Below are 19,651 nucleotides of genomic sequence, written 5' to 3'. Positions count from 1 at the left end.
TGATAGCTGAGGTCAAAGGTAATATCTCATGGAAAAGCGGTAAGCATGGAAAGAGGCAGAACTGAGAGGAGTTGTGATATGGGAGGTGCTATTGGAATAAATGATGGATTGTGACTACAGGAATGGGAGAACTACATGTCTAGACAGGGGAGAAGAGTACATTTAAAAGGGGGAATATAAGAAGTCAATTTTTAGATCTGTCAAATATAAAGTAAGTAAGGAGATTTCTTGGGAAAGGTTAATTAGGTAGAAGATGGTCAAAACAGTGTGATGATGAACTTAACGTGTTAACGTGATAGGGCCACAGGGTGCCTAGATATTTGGCAAAACATTACTCTGGGTGTGTCTAAGAGGATGTTTCTGGATGAGAGGAAGGTCTGGGTTGGTAGACGGGGTAGAGCAGGTCATTCTTCTTAATGTGGGTGATTCCCCCCCCACCCCAATCAGCTAAAGGCCTGAAGAGAACAAAAAGGCTAAGTCTCCCTCAGGTATGAGGGAGTTTCTCTTACCTGATGGCATGAGCTCAGACATCAGTCTTTTCCTGCTTTCAAATGCAAACTGAAACATCAGCTCTTGGAGTTCAAGTCTGCCAACTTTTGGACTGCAACTACATCATGGAGTCCCCTAGGTCCATGCCTCCCTTAGGTCTGGGGACTTCTCAGCCTCCATAATCACGTGAGCCAGTTTCTTAAATACACACACACATACATGATGTATATATGTATATGAATTCACATGTCTTCTCTTAACCTTTTGCTTTATGGCCCTTCTTTTCCTATGTACACAAAATCTTATGACTTAATATATTCTATCAAGTATTATAGTTATTTAAGGTTAGGTTTATTGTTAAAATGATTGAAAGGAGTTGTACATATCTGAAAATACCCAGCAAGTGCATATATGCAGACTACAGTGAATGTTGAATCAATAAAAGAGTACATGAATCAGGGACTTAAATTGAATACACATTTCTGTATCAAGGAAAAGTCAAGTATGTCTGCTTGAATCCAACAATTAGATAATTCTAAGCTTCTTATGTATGAAGTGAACCACGGGGGAAAAAAAAAAGTTTCATTAGCAATAAAGTTCCAATCAAAGAAATAACAAAGGGAAATGAGAAGGAACTTGAGAAGAAATATAAATAAAGTAACCAGTCACTTAAGAAAGGTAAGTTGAAATTGACAAAAACATCACCATTGCTGGATTTGCAATTTAACAGTAGAAAAATCAACCTGTTGCTTGGAACAGGGAGGGACAAAGGGAAAAGGAAGCCAGCAAAGAATAATTAGACATTAACTGCATGCGAGCAAAGTAGGTTCTGGTATTTTCATAAGTTTCAACTTAAATAGCAGCTTTTGCCACTCTCTGGAATCAAAGCCATTTATCATCCATGAACAACCGCCAACCAGAGCATCACCAGGGACACGCTGAGGCTGTGTTTTTTTTTTTACTAGTCCTGGGTTTTTATATAAAAGTATTGCATTTATCTGGACTGTGGAGAGTTGCTAAGCTCAGTGTTAAGGGAAAAGGCCCATCTTAGTAGTAGTGATGCTATCGTAGTTATTGTAGTCTGTCATGGTCTGGAGGAGTGAGGGAGGGAGATGCTGCATGTCGCTGTGTTGCAGACAAATGAGAATGTGGCTTTAAGGAGCCCCATGTTGCTGACCTTGTACTTTGGATAGAGAGTGCCTAACTTAGAGCAGAGATTTTTGAGAGTCCAGAGAGCACATCTTGAATCCTCACAAACTAAAGTAAATGTGTTGTAAGACAATTTTATATATAAAGTTATATATGTACAACTCTGTTCTTGGTTTTTAAAAAATCCTATTGGAATGGAGTCCCACTGACAGCATACATAGAGGAACAGCCACAAATACATGATGAAAAGCTGCGTGCATCTACAGAAGGCCTGCATACATCCACCAAGGAAGGGGAATGTTCGGCATTTGGAAAAATCACTTGAGATGCTCTGAAGATGAGGGCACGTTTTCAAATTTTCCAAAGGGCATATCCAAATGCATGGCTGGCTGCGATAGGGTAAGAGATCGGTATCCTTCACGAGAGCATAATGGGCTATGCACACGCTCCACTGGAGCCTAATGTGACAAGTGAATGGGTTTGCACACAGGCCTCAAAGAGGCCAGATGGAATAAAGCAACAGAGACATCTATCACCAGAGGACAGCGAGTCTCTGTTTTCTTCTCCTGCACACAAGTCTCTGTTGGAGAAGGACAGGAATCAGCTTTGGTACAGCTTCCTTTAATCAGAGCACAGCTGCAGCCTCTGGTTTGTGATTCTTCTGTGGTAAGGATGTGTGTTGGGTCCTCTAGAAATTCTGACTATCCGTATGCACCTGACCCCCATCCACACAACCCACCACCCATCGCCCATACACCATCTGGCCCACACACCATCCCGCCAGGACTGACCGTCAGAAGCATTAATTTCATCCAGAAAGGCTTGAATGGGGTAGCAGTGTGAAGTAGGATTAAGTATTTTTCTAAAATCTCTCTCAAAATCTAAGTTTGGAAAATAGCAAGAAAGAGCTTTGGGGTCCAAATGGGCTCCCCAACTCAGTACAGATCAATGCATCCTTTAATCCAGGTTCTACAGTGCAATCCACCCTCACTGCCCAAAAGGAAGGTGGAGAGAGAGCAAGCAGGAACGTGATACAGAACTGCTACACAGCCTCTCCACCCAATCCTATACACTCCCCACCCCATATTTTATGATTATTTTTAAACATACAGAAAATTGAAACATTGTATAATAAATATATGACCTTAAACTAACCTACTACCACCTACAACTAACATTTTACTATACCTGATTTACCACACATCTATTTAACGATCCATCCCTTGTCATTCATCCACTTGTCAATGTATTTCTTAGCGAGGTGCAAACATCAGTGCGCGTTCTCCTAAATATTTATGCATGGATACCATTTACAAGAGCTTGCTATTTGCTTTGGGTCCTTTTATTTTTCTTTCTGAGGTAAAATTTACATATAATAAAATTATGTGTATATACACACACACACACACATACACACATGACATTAAGTTTTAACAAATTTATACGCCCATGTAACAAAAATCCCTATCAAAATAAAGAACGCTAACATCATCCTAGAATGTTGCCTTGTGTCTCTTCCCAATCTCTGCCCCTAAGCCCAGGAGCAACCACTGTTCCATTTTTTTAATCCACAAAGATTAGTTTCACCTGTTCTAGAATTTTATTGACAGGAAGTGATAGATACGTGTTCCTTTGTGTATGACCGTTAGTGGTAGACAAAACAATGGCTCCCTAAAATGCCCACTTGATAATCCTAGAACCTGCGCACATGTCCTGCTACATGGCAAGACGGCAGGGAGTAATTAAGTAGTACATGGGATTATAAATGCTAATCAGCGGACCCTGAAGCAGGGAAATTATCCTGGATTATCTGGGTGGGCACAGCATAATCACAAGCATCCTTAAATGTGGAAGAGGGAGTCAGAAGAGTCAAAACAGAGAAGTGGCCTCCTAAGATAGGGCTGACTGAACAGTGACAGCTTTGAGGGTTGACGGGGACAAGCCAAGAAATGTAGAGAGTCTCTAGAAGCTGAAAAAGGCAGGAAAATGAATTATTCCCTAGAGCATCTAGGCAGGAATATACAGCTGCCAACCCTATTGATTTTAGCCCAGTAAGATCCATCTTGGACTTCATAGCTGTGGAACTGTAAAATAACACACTTGCCTTGCTTCGTGCCACTAAGTTTGCGGTAATTTGTTAGAGCAGCAATAGGAAACCAATACACTTTTTTCCTCAATGTAATGTTTTTGAGGTTCATCCATGTAACTGTGTAGTATGCTTATCTCTTTTCATTCTGTTGATGGACACCTGGACAATCTCTGGTTGTAGACTGTAATTATTGGGTCCTAATTCTGTGCATTTTTTTAAGCACTACCACTTGATGTGTTTGAGGACTTGATATCTTTGACCTGCCCTCACGGTGACCAGCATCTGAACTGGAAAGCACTATGGGTGATGCTTTAGAGAGCTAGAAATACATAACTCAGATCTGGTTTCAGAACCTTTGCCAAGCTCTGACAGAATATCTCAACAGCAAGATTCAAAGAGGGCGGAGCCACCCCAACATGGAGCAGGCTGTGGAGACTTTAGTATTCCAAAGTATCTACCTCTCTCCATGTATTCAGAGGAAATCAGCCAGCTTTACTATGTATTATCCCCAAGGAATGCTTTCTAATAATAATAACAAGGGCTAACTCTGTTATGATATCACCTGAACCAGTACAAAGTGAGTCTAGATTATTATGCTCTCAGCCTTAGTTTATTCATCTCTGAAATGAGGATAAAACCACCCCAATTTACAGTTATTCTGGGGAGTATTGTGATAATATAAATAAAAGAGCCATGTATGATATGCATAAAAAGCTGCTTTTATGTCCTTATTTTTCTTAAGCCCAGGACAATCCTCATATCTTTTATTTCTAGAAAAAGTATTTTACAGAAACATCAAAATCTGGGCATCTATTTGTTTCATCAACAAATAATGATTGAGCACAGACTAAGCTCTAGCTGGTCCTAGGACTTTAAAGATTGAGTCCACCCTGCTCTTCTGCTCAAGGTGCCTCGTGTGGAAGACAAAGGAGTGAACAAGCACCTATTTGGCATGGTTACCAAGAGAAAGGTGGACATGGGGTATTTAAGAGAGCACCTAACCTAATCAAGGGAGAATGTCAGGTAAGATTCATCAGGGAATGGTCCTAAACCAGAAGAAGTGAATCAAGAAAAATGAAGTGGAGTTCCCATCATGGCTCAGTGGTTAACGAATCCGACTAGGAACCTTGAGGTTGTGGAGTAGATCCCTGGCCTTGCTCATTGGGTTAAGGATCTGGCGTTGCTGTGAGCTGTGGTGTAGGTCACAGACATGGCTAAGATCCCACGTTGCTGTGGCTCTGGCAAAGGCCAGCGGCTACAGCTCTGATTAGACCCCTAGCCTGGGAACCTCCATATGCCGTAGGAGCAGCCTTAGAGAAGGCAAAAAGACAAAAAAAAAAAAAAAAAAAAAAAAAAAAAGAAAGAAAGAATACACTAAGTGGAGGGGAAACTGAGGACAGGGTGCAGGAGTCAGGAAAAGCCCATGCTGCTCCCAAGGGGAGATGATGACCATTCAGATAAGTGAACACACTATACACAGGTCCACACTAGCTTGGAATCCCAAAGTCAAGTTTAAACACAGGTAGGAATAGATGATACGGGTTTTCAAATTTTATGAGTTTTCAAGTCACACAAACCAAAAACAGAATCACATTCCTGTTTGGCTATCTATAAGGTATTTGACCTGGAGAAAAACAAGTAATTTTTTTACAGCCTCAATATCTTCATTGGTAAAAGGAGTATGAGACTCTCCAGCCTACAGCAATGTTGGAAGAATGTAATGACAAAAAGTTTATATAAAGAATTTAACAGGGTGGTTGATATACTTAGTAAGCTCTCAAACAGTGTTTTCTTCTCTTTTCATTTTTCTATTATTACAAATATTCTAAAGATATGCATACTGATCCCATTCTGTGCTCAACAGGGAGCAGATAAAAGACAAATATACTATAAAATGGAATATGTCACTGGCTCTTATTGAAGGGAAAGACAATAGACCTAGCAAGTTTCACAGACAGTGCAAGTATATTAGAACCCCAAAAATAATTATATTAAGGGGTTTTATTTTATGACCAATTTAAGAAAAACAGCAGGCTGGAACAGAGAGCACCTCTCTCCATCAGGCCAGTTTGGGTTAAAGATTACAAAAGGACAAAATGTTGCAAAATAACTAAAATGCTTTTGTCTTCCTATGATGGTTGGGTTAGGGAAAGAAAAGGAATTTCATTACTATTAAGAAGGTCCAATGTCCTCAGGGGAAAGGCCAAAGACATCATAAAATATATCATTGTCCCTGGAAGACGAATACATATAAATTGTGAAAAACCATGTACATGCTAATAAAACCAATACTGATATATAGTATTGATAGGGATGGAACCAGGTTCTGGGTGAAACCTATTCAATTCAGGGTCTTCTCTAAGTAAAAAAAAAATAATAATAAATAAATAACAAAAATCACAAATCCAAAATTAGGTATTTGTATTAGTTTTCTATTGCTACTGTAACATATTACCATCAAATTAGTGGTTTAATACAATATATTTATTATCTTAGTTCTGGAGGCCCAAATTGTGTCTCAATGGGATAAAATCAAGGTCTTAGCAGAGCTGTTTTCCTTTCCAGAGGCTCTAGGGAGACTCCCTTTTCTTGCCTTTTCCAGCTTCTAGAAGACTGTCCACATTCCTTGGCTCGGATCCTGTTTCCCCCATCTTCAAAGCTACCAATGGCTCGGTGAGTCCTTCTGATATCACATCAGTCTGACAGCAACTCTTCTGAATCCCATTTTCGCTAAGGACTTTGAGATTACATTGCCCCACCCAGAGAGTCTATTTTAAAGTCAGTTGATTAGCAACCTCAATTCCCTCTGCAGCCTTAAGTCCCTCTTCCCATGCAACATATTCAGAGTCCAGGCAGCAGGATGTGGGCCTCTTTTGGAGGCTATCATTCTGCCTACAATAATATAAAGTTAATATTTAGAATGATTTAAAAAATCACATATCTTATTTTGAGATTCAAGTCCTTTTTCTGTTTGTTTGTTTATTTTGGCAACTGACAAGTGATCTTTCCATAGTCATATTTCTAATTAAACCTGGATTTTTTTCCTCACCTGCAATTCCCTACAACTTCCAACAACTTCAAGCATTTGCAGGGTACAGGAAATGACAGACCCTAAAGCTAAACTTTTTTAGCTTCATGGTTAATCTATTCTGAGAACTGAAAAAACATCACGGCAGATACAGTGCATAGTCCAAAAATATATTTCCTTATAATGTGTTTCTATAGTTCATTAATGATATTAACAAATAAGTTATTTTTATTTCTTTAATGAAATACTATTAAATGGCTATGGGTTTATGGTCTTAAAAGGCATTGAATGTTCCCCAATGTAAAGGTAATTTTCTTCTAGTAAATCTCTATTAATATTTTATTAATTATTGTTCGGCTACCAAATTTAGGTTATAGAATTTTTTTCAAGATGCAGCTCTTTAATCAGCTAAAGTATATATGATAGGTTACACATAGGAAATTACACAACATGGTATTTATATTTTAGAATATAAATCCATTTTTTCAGGCTTGACTCTCTCTTCTAGCCCAAAAGTATAGTAAGGAAAGCATCTCTCTGTTCTACCTTTGAAAGAAAAGGCTTATATTTAATGTGGTTACTACCCATGATAATTTTTTTTTTTAATTCCGTCTTTTGCCTCCTAACTATTTTCTGGAAGTCTAGCCATACGGTCCCTTATCTCCTGACATTCTTCTCTGACTGGAAAGGGATCAATTTGTGATTCCTTCCACTGTTCTCTTTTAGGCTAGGGGTACTAGCTTGGAAAAAACTCAAGTCATACAGATCTTTGCTTGGGAGCAACTGTAATTATTTTAGTTCATTTTACATGAGAAAAATAACAGCTGCCATTCGGTGAGTGCTTGCCACATGCCAGGCTGAGCATTTATGCGTCTCCTCTTGTTCGGTCCCTGTAACAATACTGGAAGGAAGGTATAATTATCTGTATTTTTCTCATGAATACTTACAAGTGGAAATAGTCATTCATGGTTCTCACATCAGAAAAGGTAACTTGTGTTGGGTTAGGGAGAGAGAACGTTCCCTGTTTTTCAAGAAGCATCTCCAAGTCAGCAGGTACCTGACTTCAACTACTGTCAGAAGTACTAGACATTAAGCACAAGGCGTTTGAAGAAGATTTGGAAATGTACAGATGTTTAAAATGATCACTGCCATTATTGTTTTTATTATTTGTTTCCTGTCACCTGGTTACAGCTCCAAAGGAAAGCTGGCGTTCAGACAGTGCCAAGCTGTCATGTTTTTCACATAAAAGTTTGCATTCACAACTACATGGAGTTTAGAACCATTTTCTCTTTGTTTCTCCAGTCAATGTAAATTAGTCATTCGCTGACTCTATTTCCCTCCAGTCCCAAAACTGCCTGTAGGATGGTCCATATTCTTGTGTCCCCACCAGCGAAGAAAGCTCTACAGCAGGATATCAGGTTTTGGAGACACACTTAGGAGGAGGACTGCCTCCTCCACCTAGAGGTCAAAGTGCTGATGCCTTTGCGAAAATACTGAATAAGGGTTCTAAAACTCAAAGCTCTAGAATGGAACCAAGAAAATGGGATGTGATCTTGTGTAAAATCCCTTGGAAATCACCAAAGCCATTCTGCCAGCTGGTGGCCGAAGACTCTTGCTATCCAACAAAGCAAAAGAAAACAAGAGACAGGACTGTTTGTGAACAAATTTGTCACTCCTTTACCCCCAAGAGGCACTTGGAAAACTCCAGAGACCAAATTCCCAGGGTCCCTTGCTATGGAAAGCAGATTTCCTATGTATTTCAAAGACGCCAAAGCTGGCTCTTTCCAGAATACACAGGAGAATACAAGAGGAGCCAGAAAGCGCCCACAGAAATCTGATGCATAGATGCTAAAAGGGACTGTAGAAATCCTTATTTTACAGATGGCAGGGTTTGAGGTCCACATAGTTCAAGTGACTCAATTCAGAGAGAAGAAGAACTCACGTTTCCCTGGGGAAATCGTACCACAGTGCCTCCTGGAGAACTTCACCTTGTAGCGCATGCAGCTTAGTTTATGAGCTTGTTTAGCATAAAACTCTATGCTCCTGTGCAGGTGCAGAATTAATATTACGGCATAAATACTGCCTACTGCCGTATTATATATCGGCTGTTAATTAAAAGGGGAACAATGGATAAAATGCCAGAAATCACTTAGAATCTGTAGAAATAAAATCAATAGATCTAGCTGAATATCACGAGCCAAAATGCACTGGGAAAAAAGAGAGTTGGGGGAAATCCAAATGCAGTATGTTTTTATGTACTTATTCTTATAATTCTATATTTGATATTATGCAACAAAGCCTTTTGTGTCCCTTTAACATTAGGTTATAAAGTATGTGCTTCACAAAAGCATTAAAATGAGGGAGGAAGTGAGAGGGAGTGAAAAAGAAACCCTTGGTTTTTTAAAAGCATTCTTTTGTTTTTCTCCTTGCTTGTGAATCTGTCCCCTGAACTCACTGCTGCATCGTTTTAAAATTTTTTTTCTATGCTCCCAAATGCCTTACTTGAAACTTCCCTTCATATTTAAAAACAAATGGAAATGCTGCTTAATTCATTTTGCTTTCCAGGGAGTAAAGGAAATGAAAATTAAAAGTGGTTTCGCTCCCATAAAGAATGCTTCAATGCAGAGATTTCGATGGTAATATTACAAGAAAAATTGTATTTATATATTTTCTGTTCATCTTTCTAGAACACCTCTCCTCACCTACTTTAAATTTGCAATACCCTAAAAACTGCATTTGTGGTGACCCAGCATTGGTAATGCATTTAGTAAGATTTTTAAAAAAAAACACCTAAAAAGCAGGCCAAAAAAAGTGCAGAGTACAGGCTGGAAATGCAATGTTTAAAGTCCCATTAAAAGAAGGTCACATTTTTGTTACTACTATAAGTTTTTCAAGGGTTTGCACCACATTTATCTTACCTGCATGGTCTACTATCTAGAAAAATGCCTGCTGTGTATTAGGCGTTTATTAAATATATGCCCCATCGGAGTTCCCGTCATGGCTCAGCAGTTAACAAACCCAACTAGCATCATGAGTACACAGGTTCGATCCCTGGTCTCACTCAATGGGTTAAGGATCCAGCATTGCTGTGAACTGCGGTGTAGGTTGCAGATGCGGCTCGGATCCCTCGTTGCTGTGCCTGTGGTGTAGGCCAGCAGCTACAGCTCCTGATTCAACCCCTAACCTGGGAACCTCTGTATGCCATGGGTGCAGTCCTTAAAAAAAAAAAAAAAAGGTGCCCAATTAATTTCAAATTAATTGTAGTTTGTACTTTTTGTGAACCAATTACCTCCTGTGGCCAAAGACTCTACCCACAGCCTTGTCCAGGAATTTCAGAGAAAACCACGGATGAGCAGAGACGGAGGAGAGGTGGGAGGCATGAAGGCAACCAGGCTGCATAGGTTGAATTCTGGATCAGATTTATTAACGATGAGTCAATGAGTGACTTAACCTCTATAAGCTACAGTTAGTCCTCTGTACAAATAAAGATAATACGTTTTTTATATTATCCTACTCCTATGATGTTCAAAATTAATGTCTAATGCCAGAAGTGAGCCCTCATCACGTGTTAAGTCTCACTGATATTGCTCTGCTGTATTAGATTCTTACTGCTTCTGTAATAGAGCACCACAAACCTACTTCAAACAACACAAATTTTTTTACCTTCAAGTTCTGGAAGTTGGAAATTCAAAACAAGTCTTACAGAGTTGAAATCAAGTTTGTTTGCAAGGTTTATTTATTTATTTTTTGGAGGCTTCTTGGAAGCAGAATCTATTCCTTAACCTTCTGCAGCCTCTTTTGGAGGCTGATGCATTCCATGGCTTCCACCTGCATCATTCTAATCTCTACTTCCATCATCGCTTCATCTCCATCTTCTTGCCAGGCTCTTGTAAGGACCATGTGGGCCCCACCCTGATAATCCTGGATAATCTCCCTAATCTCAAGATCCTTAACTTGTCTGCAAAGTTTTATCAGATAAGAACATATTCACAGGTTATGGGAATTTAGATATCCACAGCTTTGGATATCCACACCTTTATCCAGCTGACCATATACACCAACATGATAACAAATCTTTACATTCACAGATCTGTGAGTTCACTACCGTAGTTATTCTATCCTTAATCACCTAATTAGGGAGGTTAGGTGAGGTTTTGCTGGTTTGTGGACTTTGTTCTTCTATTTGTTTAACTGAATTTGGCCAAATCTTAGGAAATGTGGGGATTGTGGTGGCATTTCTGAGATGGGACAGATGGGGTGCCCTGGGATATGTATTTTTTTTTTTAAAGCCCCATGAGTTATTTTGAATTTACTCAACTTTCATTCAATTAATATTTATTAATGTTTTAGAAGCTGAAGACTTCAAAATATCCAACCACATTTTATGTTGGAAAACTAGATAAAAATTTAATAGACATGACAAAGGAAATGTCTGTCTTAAATTGCAAAAATTCTAAAATAAAATATTAAGGAGACTAACTTGAGCATGAGATGAGGAAACAAAAACATGGAGACCTGCTACCGAAGGAAATAGTATTTGCTATGTTTAGTCTTATTTGTTTGTTTTGTTAACTCTTGAGTTTGGCACATTGGAAAACACTTTGTTCCTCCCCTCATCACCTGTGATGGTTAATTGCTTGTGTCAACTTGACCAGCCCATTCTCCTCCTATCTCTGTTTCAGTTGATAGGCAAACTTGATTCTGCCTAATGAGTCAGTACAGATAAGAACATTCATTTACTTGAGCACATTTATGTCAATGTCACTAAAAAAAGATGCCAGTAGTGGGCCCTTAAGATGTAAAACATTCTAGGTCATTGTGTTCTGACTTTTGTCCCTTAAAACCCTGTTCAAGTGATATATTCATCACGCTGAGGAGAAACTGAGTCTGCTATTTACATAAGGAAAAGGACTAGTGAAATGGGTAAAGGACTGAGCTGGGAACAGGAAGACCCCTGTTCCAATCCAATCTGACCTTCCATAAGCTTTTAGATCCTTGAAAAATACACACAACCTTGAAAGGTTTCAGTATCTTCAGATGTTAAAGGTGGAATTTTCCTTAGTATCTGAGATCATTTATATTTGTGAAGTTTATGATTATAACCTGATTTTAAATATATATCCAGACACTATAACAATACCATCAATTAAATAAACACATGGTGCTTAACAATGTGCTAGATAATGTTTAGAGTGTTTCCTAATGTTAAATCTTTTAACTCTCACAAAATCTTACGACACAGGTATTGCTACTATCCTCATTTTCTGGTCGAGGAAACTGGGGCACAGACATGGGTATTTTACCCAAGATCACAGAGCTCGGATTTGAGCCTTGAGGTCTGGCTCCAAGGTCCTTGCCTCTTTCATTCTGCCACAATGTAGAATTTGTCAAACTTTGATGTAAACACAAATAATAAGTAGTGATCACAAAATCTGATCACAAAATTGCCAATGTAACACTAATAACATTTTTATTTCCTGCTGTACATAGCCCTATATACCTTATGTCTCTAATTTGATGAGTTTTATTCTTATTCCTAGAAATATCTTTCTTCCCTGTTCTATTGCCCATTAATTTAGCAACAAAACTATTACTTGATACTTAAGTTTCAGTTTCCTGAGTGGTAAAATGATTGAAAAATTACCTTAATGACATGAAATATGATATAAATGCCAAATGATTACAGTCAAGACCAGAAAATGCAGAACCTGCTTGAGTAGGCACTGGGCTAATGCTCAGCATCAACTATCTTATAATTCACTGGATTAAAATCTTCTTGAGGTCAGAGACAACATCTGAGTACTGAATGAGTAAATGAAATCAAAGTGGGCAGGTCTATCCTCATATTAAATTGAAAAAATGACAACCCACAACTTTAAATACACTGATCATTGTAACACACGGCAGTAGGTGGTCAGCCAGAATCTTGTGCACTTATGTTGTGAGACATGTTTTTATAATATCTTCTTAGCCTCTTTGCTGAAAACTCCATCTTGTCCTTTCTTACTTTGTCCCATCTTCCTGGAGAACAGTCATGGTGCTGGTAAATGACTTAAGCTTAAGAACAAAGACCTAAAGGCATGGGTTATTCGAGGGGCCAGCTGAATCAGGACATAATACAATGGTCTAGGCGCACAGGACCTGTGCAGATTGGCACGCCATTTGCACAAGCATGGTATGTCCTCTAAAGAATAAGAGAAAGAGGAACCTCATGGCCAAGTGGTTTATGAGTGGTCATTAGCAGAATATGCATTAGAAAAGAGAACCAAGGTGCAAACCTAGGCACACAGGGTTGCCACAAATAGGCATACAGTTTGCAGAAGCACAGTGAGGATTCTCTGAAATGCTATGCATAGATAGCTAACTCAAATGCTAATGATTCTTAAATGCCTAAAGTTTAGAGTAAAAGTTTAACCATCTACCAGCTAAGTGACTTTTAAAATAATAAAAGAACTTATAAAATAATAAAAAAACCCTATATCCTACACCTACAACTCCCTTTTCATTTGACATAATCCTCAAGAGCACAATAAAAGCAGTGTGGTTTCTTCAGGCAGGGCTCTTGGTCCCTGAGACCTTGAGTCCCCCAGTTCCCAACTTTACTTGAGATAAATGTCTCTGTGTCTTGTTTTATGTTAACTTTTTTCCCTTAAGTTCCATAGCACCCGTTCTTCAGCCCCATTGGTCTCAGCACACTTATTTCTTGGAATAGTGTTATTTCCAAGATGTTGCATCTGTGCAGCCAGAAGAACTTAGAGAACTTTGTACCTATCACTCAATAAAGAACCAAAGTACCAGCAGCCAGATCCATAGGCATGAAAAATATAATATATTCTTTCTGGATGACAAATACATAGATCATGTGTATTAACTTTATTATTCATTATCATTTTCCTGGGCTCAGGTGGTTATGTCATTCCTTTATCTGGGTAAAGCCAATAAATGCACTGATTCTTAATAGTGATGATGTCCTTTCTGAACCAATCTTAAGAAGGTTTGGTGATATCACCAAATTAACTTTGCAAATTCAATTTTTAAGCAGTGTTTATATAAGTCAGGGGTTTTTTTAACAGTTTACTTCCTAGCCTATTGTTTCCATCTATAATCTGATAAAATATCTCCTCTGCTCTAGTCTCTATGTTAAATAGAACATCTCTTTCTATTCCTACCTAAGATAACATCTTAAATATCATTGTCTCAAACACAACTTTTCTTATCTCTTATATATTATTACTGTCTTGGATTTTTTCTTTTAAATATTTGGCATCAGTTTCTCCCACTAGACTTTCAACTCCATGATGCTATCTATGTATTGTCTCATTGTCTCAGTTCTGGTCGCCAGCGCAGCCTTGCTGCCAAGCTTTGAGAGAAGAGATACGGAGGCACACCTGACCCTTCTTAAACACCCAGGGCTTGACTGCTGATTAGGATAGGATTAGACTATGCACGTACCTTAGCCTCCCATATTTTTCAAGGTTGGGGTCTCTGTCTCATATACATAGTCTCTCCTTCCAGCAGTGCATTTAGGCAATCTGCTTTTTTGTAAGGCATCCTATCCTTTTGGGTAGGTAAGTCCAACTAACAAAAGATAGAATTTTGAAACACTATAGTGAGCACACAACTTAAGTCTCTCCTCCAGTCTTGCTCTTCCAATAATGAAACTGCTTTTTCAATAATTCGTCATGTGTCTACTTCTTCAAATATGTGTGTAGCACAGATTTGTTATTTATGAGGACCCTAAAATTTCAACATACTGGCACATTGGCCAGGAATCTTGAAAGAGCCAGGAATGGGTTGGTGTTATGTGAAGCACAGTACCACGTGGGTAAATTGATGCTTCCAGTGTGGCTGGGGTCCTTGACCTTCCAGGATCACATTTCTTATCACAGCAGTTTATTGTAGCAAGTGTCCATGGCGCTTATCAGCTATTTTATAAGTGGCCTAGGGCTTAGTAAGCACATCTGACATTGACTTTTGTAGCTGACCTTGCCTCATACAGGTGTAGCTTTGACCCAAGCAAGCATGAATGAGACAGGGATTAGATTATTGAGGGCAAGGCAGTCTCTTAGTCTCAGTTAAGGCTCACTTGATACAGGTTCCTCTGGCACTGAAGGGTGAAATGATTTTTGTTCTTTGTAGTGTTTCTCATTGTCAACTGGCTGAGGCTTCAGTCTGCAAAAAGAGTTAATATCCATGTGGGCTGTAATATGACTAGTTGAGGTCTCAGTCTTTGAATTGTCAGTGTTTGACATTAATAGAGGCTATTAGTTTAGCTATTTCAAATTCCTTTCTCTTGCTACACTTGAAAGGGCATCCAATTCCAAACAAAATAAAGATGAGGAATGCCAAGTAGCTAATCTCTTGGATTCTGTGACATGCTTACAGTCTCTGAAAGCCACCTCCTTCCACATAGTTTCAAAGTGACTCTGATTTGGTCCACGAAATAATGGCTGATTTTGTTAACCAACAGATAAAGAAGAACAAGGGAGAGAGGCATGTCATATTGGAAATGACTTTTACTTGAACCTGAGTTTAAGGGATATTGGAGATGATCACAAAGTTAAAATTCCAAACTCAGCCAAGAAATATTGTACCTACATTTGTGTTAGAAATAAAGTTTATAGACAATGTGCATAAAAATATAGAGAAGTTTAATTGGTTTAAATGACTATGTCTCAGGCAACAGTTTTACCTTTGGCAAGAACATGAGGCAGATTTTCAAGGGATAACGAAAGCAAGGGACCTACCTGAGAAAGTTACCTTGAGGTCTTTACCATCCAATTAGAACTAAATGAAAGGGAAATGAGCTGCATTTGCACCAAATGCTCTTCCTCCGGATATGGCAAAATTTCTCAGCAGTGAGCTTGAGTGACTTCCCTGGAAGGAGCTCATATCCGAGAAAAGCACTGAGAAGTATCATCTTATAACAGCAGATGGGAAGCCTGCAGCAGCAGCAGCAGTTAGGAAACCATTTCATGAAGGCTGGGACAGCCCTACAAAGCAGTTACGGTCTATCTGAACACTTGAGAGGGGAAATTTTTATAGATCATAAGATACCTTAAGCCTCCTCAAGTTAGTTTCAAGACCATCGTAGTCGTTAAAAACATAGATGTTGCCCTGCTCACCGCCCCCCCAAAATGTTGATTCCATATAATTTTTGAGCATTTACTATTTGCTAGGCAATGCTTTTGCCTCTGGGGATATAAAGGGAACAGAGACCACAGATGCCTATATCCATGGAGCACAGATCTTAGAGGCAGAAAACGAACAAGATAAATGGGGGGTATATAGCATGAGAGAGTATGGCAAGTGATAGGGAAAACAAAAGATCAGAGAACAGCAAGTGGCCACTGAAGGAAAAACTGGTGACCAAGGAAGGTCTTACTAATGGGAAGGAGAATCAAAGAAAAGCAAAGCGGATACAAAAAGGGGTGGGGGTAGGGGCGGGGAGGAGCAGAGAACAAAATAACAGATTAGAGCCAAGTGCTGGCGTTGTATCCTTTAATAGGGAGCCACAGCATATAAAATATCAAGGAGAACATAAGAAAAGGAAGAGTTCAGACCTCAGAGAGAAGGGAAAGTTGAAAGAGAATGAATAAAACACTACAAGCAACATTCACCCCACATATGATGCAAAGGGAAAGAAATCAGTTTAGGGAGCCCACAAGAACGTTCAAAACTCCACGGGACACAACGCCAAAGGCACAATCCATGAATCATAAGCTGGACTTTGTTAAAATTAAGAATGCCTGCTCTGTGAAAGGCAATGTCAAGAGAGTAAAAAGACAAGCCACAGATAACAGAGATAACATTTGCAAAGACACGTCTGACAAAGGACTCTTATTTGAAATATACCAAAAACTTCTGAAACACAAAAATAAGGGAAAAAAAAAAAACTGGATTAAAAAATTGGTCAAACACCTTGATAGACATCTTACCAATAAAGATATACACATGGCATGAGTAAAATAAAAGACGATCCATATCATAAGTCATCAGGGAAAAGCAGACTAAAACAATAAGGTATCACTGATATCACTACACACTTCACTAGAATGGCCAACATCCAGAACACTGACAAGAGCAAACAGTGGCAACGGGGGCTCTCATTCATGGCTGGTGTGAATGCAAAATGATACAGTCACTTTGGAAGACAGTTTGGTTACTTTTTACAAAACTAAATATAGTCTTACTGTATGATCCAGAATGCATGCTCCTTGGCATTTATCTAAGGGAGTTGAGAACGTATTGTACAAAAATCTGCATGAGCGCACACACACAGATACATACATGCATGTGCGTGTGTGTATAGCAGCTTCATTCATAATTGCCAAAAAAAAAAAAAAAGTTGGAAGTAATCAAGATGTTCTTCAGGATGTAAATGAATGAAAAAAGTGTGGTACATACATATAATGAAATGTTATTTCTTTGTCTAACAAGGAATGAGCTATCATGTCATGGAAAGACAAGGAGGAACCAGGGGTTGGGCAGAGAATGAATAGATGAACCACAGAAAATGTTTAGGGCAGTGTCGTCTAAAATATACAACCTGAAAGTTGGGGTGAAATTATGACTTAAGCCCAGGAGAGAGCATCTCAGAGAGCCCTGAGAAACTGCTGGGAGCAGGCAGGAGGCAAGGGGGGAAAAGCTAGGATATATAACTTTTTGCAACAAAGGGAAGGTAATAGGAACAAAAGATTTGCAGAATTAGTTAATTTACAGAAGATTTACAGAAAAGCCCTTTCTAGGGGAAGGCAGAAAGTTCTAGGCTTACTGGAATCACTCCTTTGATATGCACCTCAGCTGTGGGCCAGTCTCCTCTGTTTCTTCCCTGAGTTCCCTCAGGGCTCACTGGCCCACCCTTGGGAGTGGCTGTTCTCACGGAAGACCTTGACATCTTTTGTTTAGCCCACTAACTGCAGCCTCAGAGGCAGTATGGCTCTGAAATACTGCCCCAAATAGGAAAGGGGGAATATCAAGATATAAGTTGTAAAAGTGAAGGGGGAGATACATGCAGCCATGCACATATTTTATTTATTTGTTCATTTATTTTTGTCTTTTTAGGACCGCACCCAAGGCATATGAAAGTTCCCAGCCTAGGGGTTGAATTGGAGCTGCAGCTGCCAGCCTACGCCACAGGCACAGCAATGCCAGATCGGAGCTGTGTTAGCAACCTACCTCACGCCTCATGGCAACACCAGATCCTTAACCCACTGAGCGAGGCCAGGGATTGAACCTGTGTCCCCATGGATAGGAGTCAGATTCGTTTCTGCTGAGCCACGACAGGAACTCCCATGCACACATTTTACAGACATTTGCTGCTGGTCTCGTGAAGGTGACAACTAGTCACAGACATTAGTCATCATCGACGGATTTAAGTGTTTTTCTAGATCTGAGGAGATGCAAGAATTAGGCTCATGAAATCTTCTAAAAATATCGTACTATCTGAAAGCCCATTCTTCCAGTTTTCTCAGGGCACAGAGTGCCTTCACTGCTGGTCTCCACCCTGAGCTCCACTCAAGGGATGCTGTGGGTCGGCAGCTGCAGTGGCTCATGGTTTACACAATGTAGAGGCTGATGGCAAGTGCCAAACTTCAGTTCATAGTAGTAAAACTATTCTATATTATACTATAATGATGGATACGTATCATTATAGATTTATCCAAATTCATGGAATGTTCAGCACCAAGAGTGAACCCTAATGTAAACTACAGACCATAGGTGATTAAGGTGTGTCAGTGCAGGTTCATCTCTTGTAACAGATCTACCACTCTGGCAGCAGTTGTTTCTAACAGGGTTAGCTATGCATGTGTGGTGGCAGGGTGTAATATGGGAAATCTCTCTACCTTGGCCCTCATTTTGCTCTGAGCGTGTAACTGCTCTAAAAAGTCTTAATAATAATAATTTTAAAAACTTTAAACAATCAAAAACTTGCAACAATGGGAGTTCTTATTACGGCTCACCAGGTTAAGAACCTGTCATGATGCCCTTAAGAATGCGGCTTCGACCCCTGGCCCACTTGGTGGATTAAGGATCAGGTGTTGCCTCAAGCTATGGTGTAGGTGCAGCTGCAGCTCGGATCCAGCATTTCTGTGGCTGTGGTGTAGGCTGGCAGCTGTGGCTCCAATTCTACTCCTTGGCGCCCAGGAACATCCATATGCCACAGATGCATCCTTAAAAAGAAAAAAAAAAAAGAGAAAAAATCTTTCAACAATCATGGGTATATTATTAAGGACAAAGACCTGATAATAATACTACTACTAATAAATTTAGCAGGCCCTCCTGGAAAGGAAAAACAGGAGAGGATCAGAGGGTATGAGAACTAACCCACTACAGCAGAAAAAAGATGAAACAGTAGAAGGGATGTGATTTGCCAGCAAAATACAGCAAGTTATTTCAATTCTAAAACATCCAAAAGCAAAGCAGAGGAAAGGCAACGTTTAGGGTGAGCACATGTAACAAGTTCTTAGCAGTCACTGGGTCTTCTGGGGCAACACTTTTTGAAGTCTGAGCAGCAGCTGAAGGCAGAGATCTGCCGTTGCTGATTCTGCAGATGGAACAAACGTGAGGAGAGAGGGCACCGTCTGGGATCCAAGAGGGAATTTAATAGGTTTCACATTATGGAGGATGGAGGGGAAAAAAAGAGCCAGCTGAAGAACCACAGGTACAAATTTGCAAACTCTTCAAGGCAGCTCAAATGTCTCAAATACCATTCGGAGAGATGGGAGCTGGTTTGCTTGGATGCCGCCTCAACCCTATCTGATAAGCACAGCACTGTGATTCCACCAACATGTCAGAGAGACGATGAATAACTAGATTCTGGTAAGGACATAGTTGAGGAGATTTCTCTCTGTTTTTCGTCTTTAATAGAATCTGGGTCTGAATTGAGCTAAACA

Source organism: Sus scrofa, chromosome 8 (genome assembly GCF_000003025.6).
Source record: "Sus scrofa isolate TJ Tabasco breed Duroc chromosome 8, Sscrofa11.1, whole genome shotgun sequence".
Taxonomy (NCBI): domain Eukaryota; kingdom Metazoa; phylum Chordata; class Mammalia; order Artiodactyla; family Suidae; genus Sus; species Sus scrofa.
Note: the sequence above shows the minus strand (reverse complement) of the source record.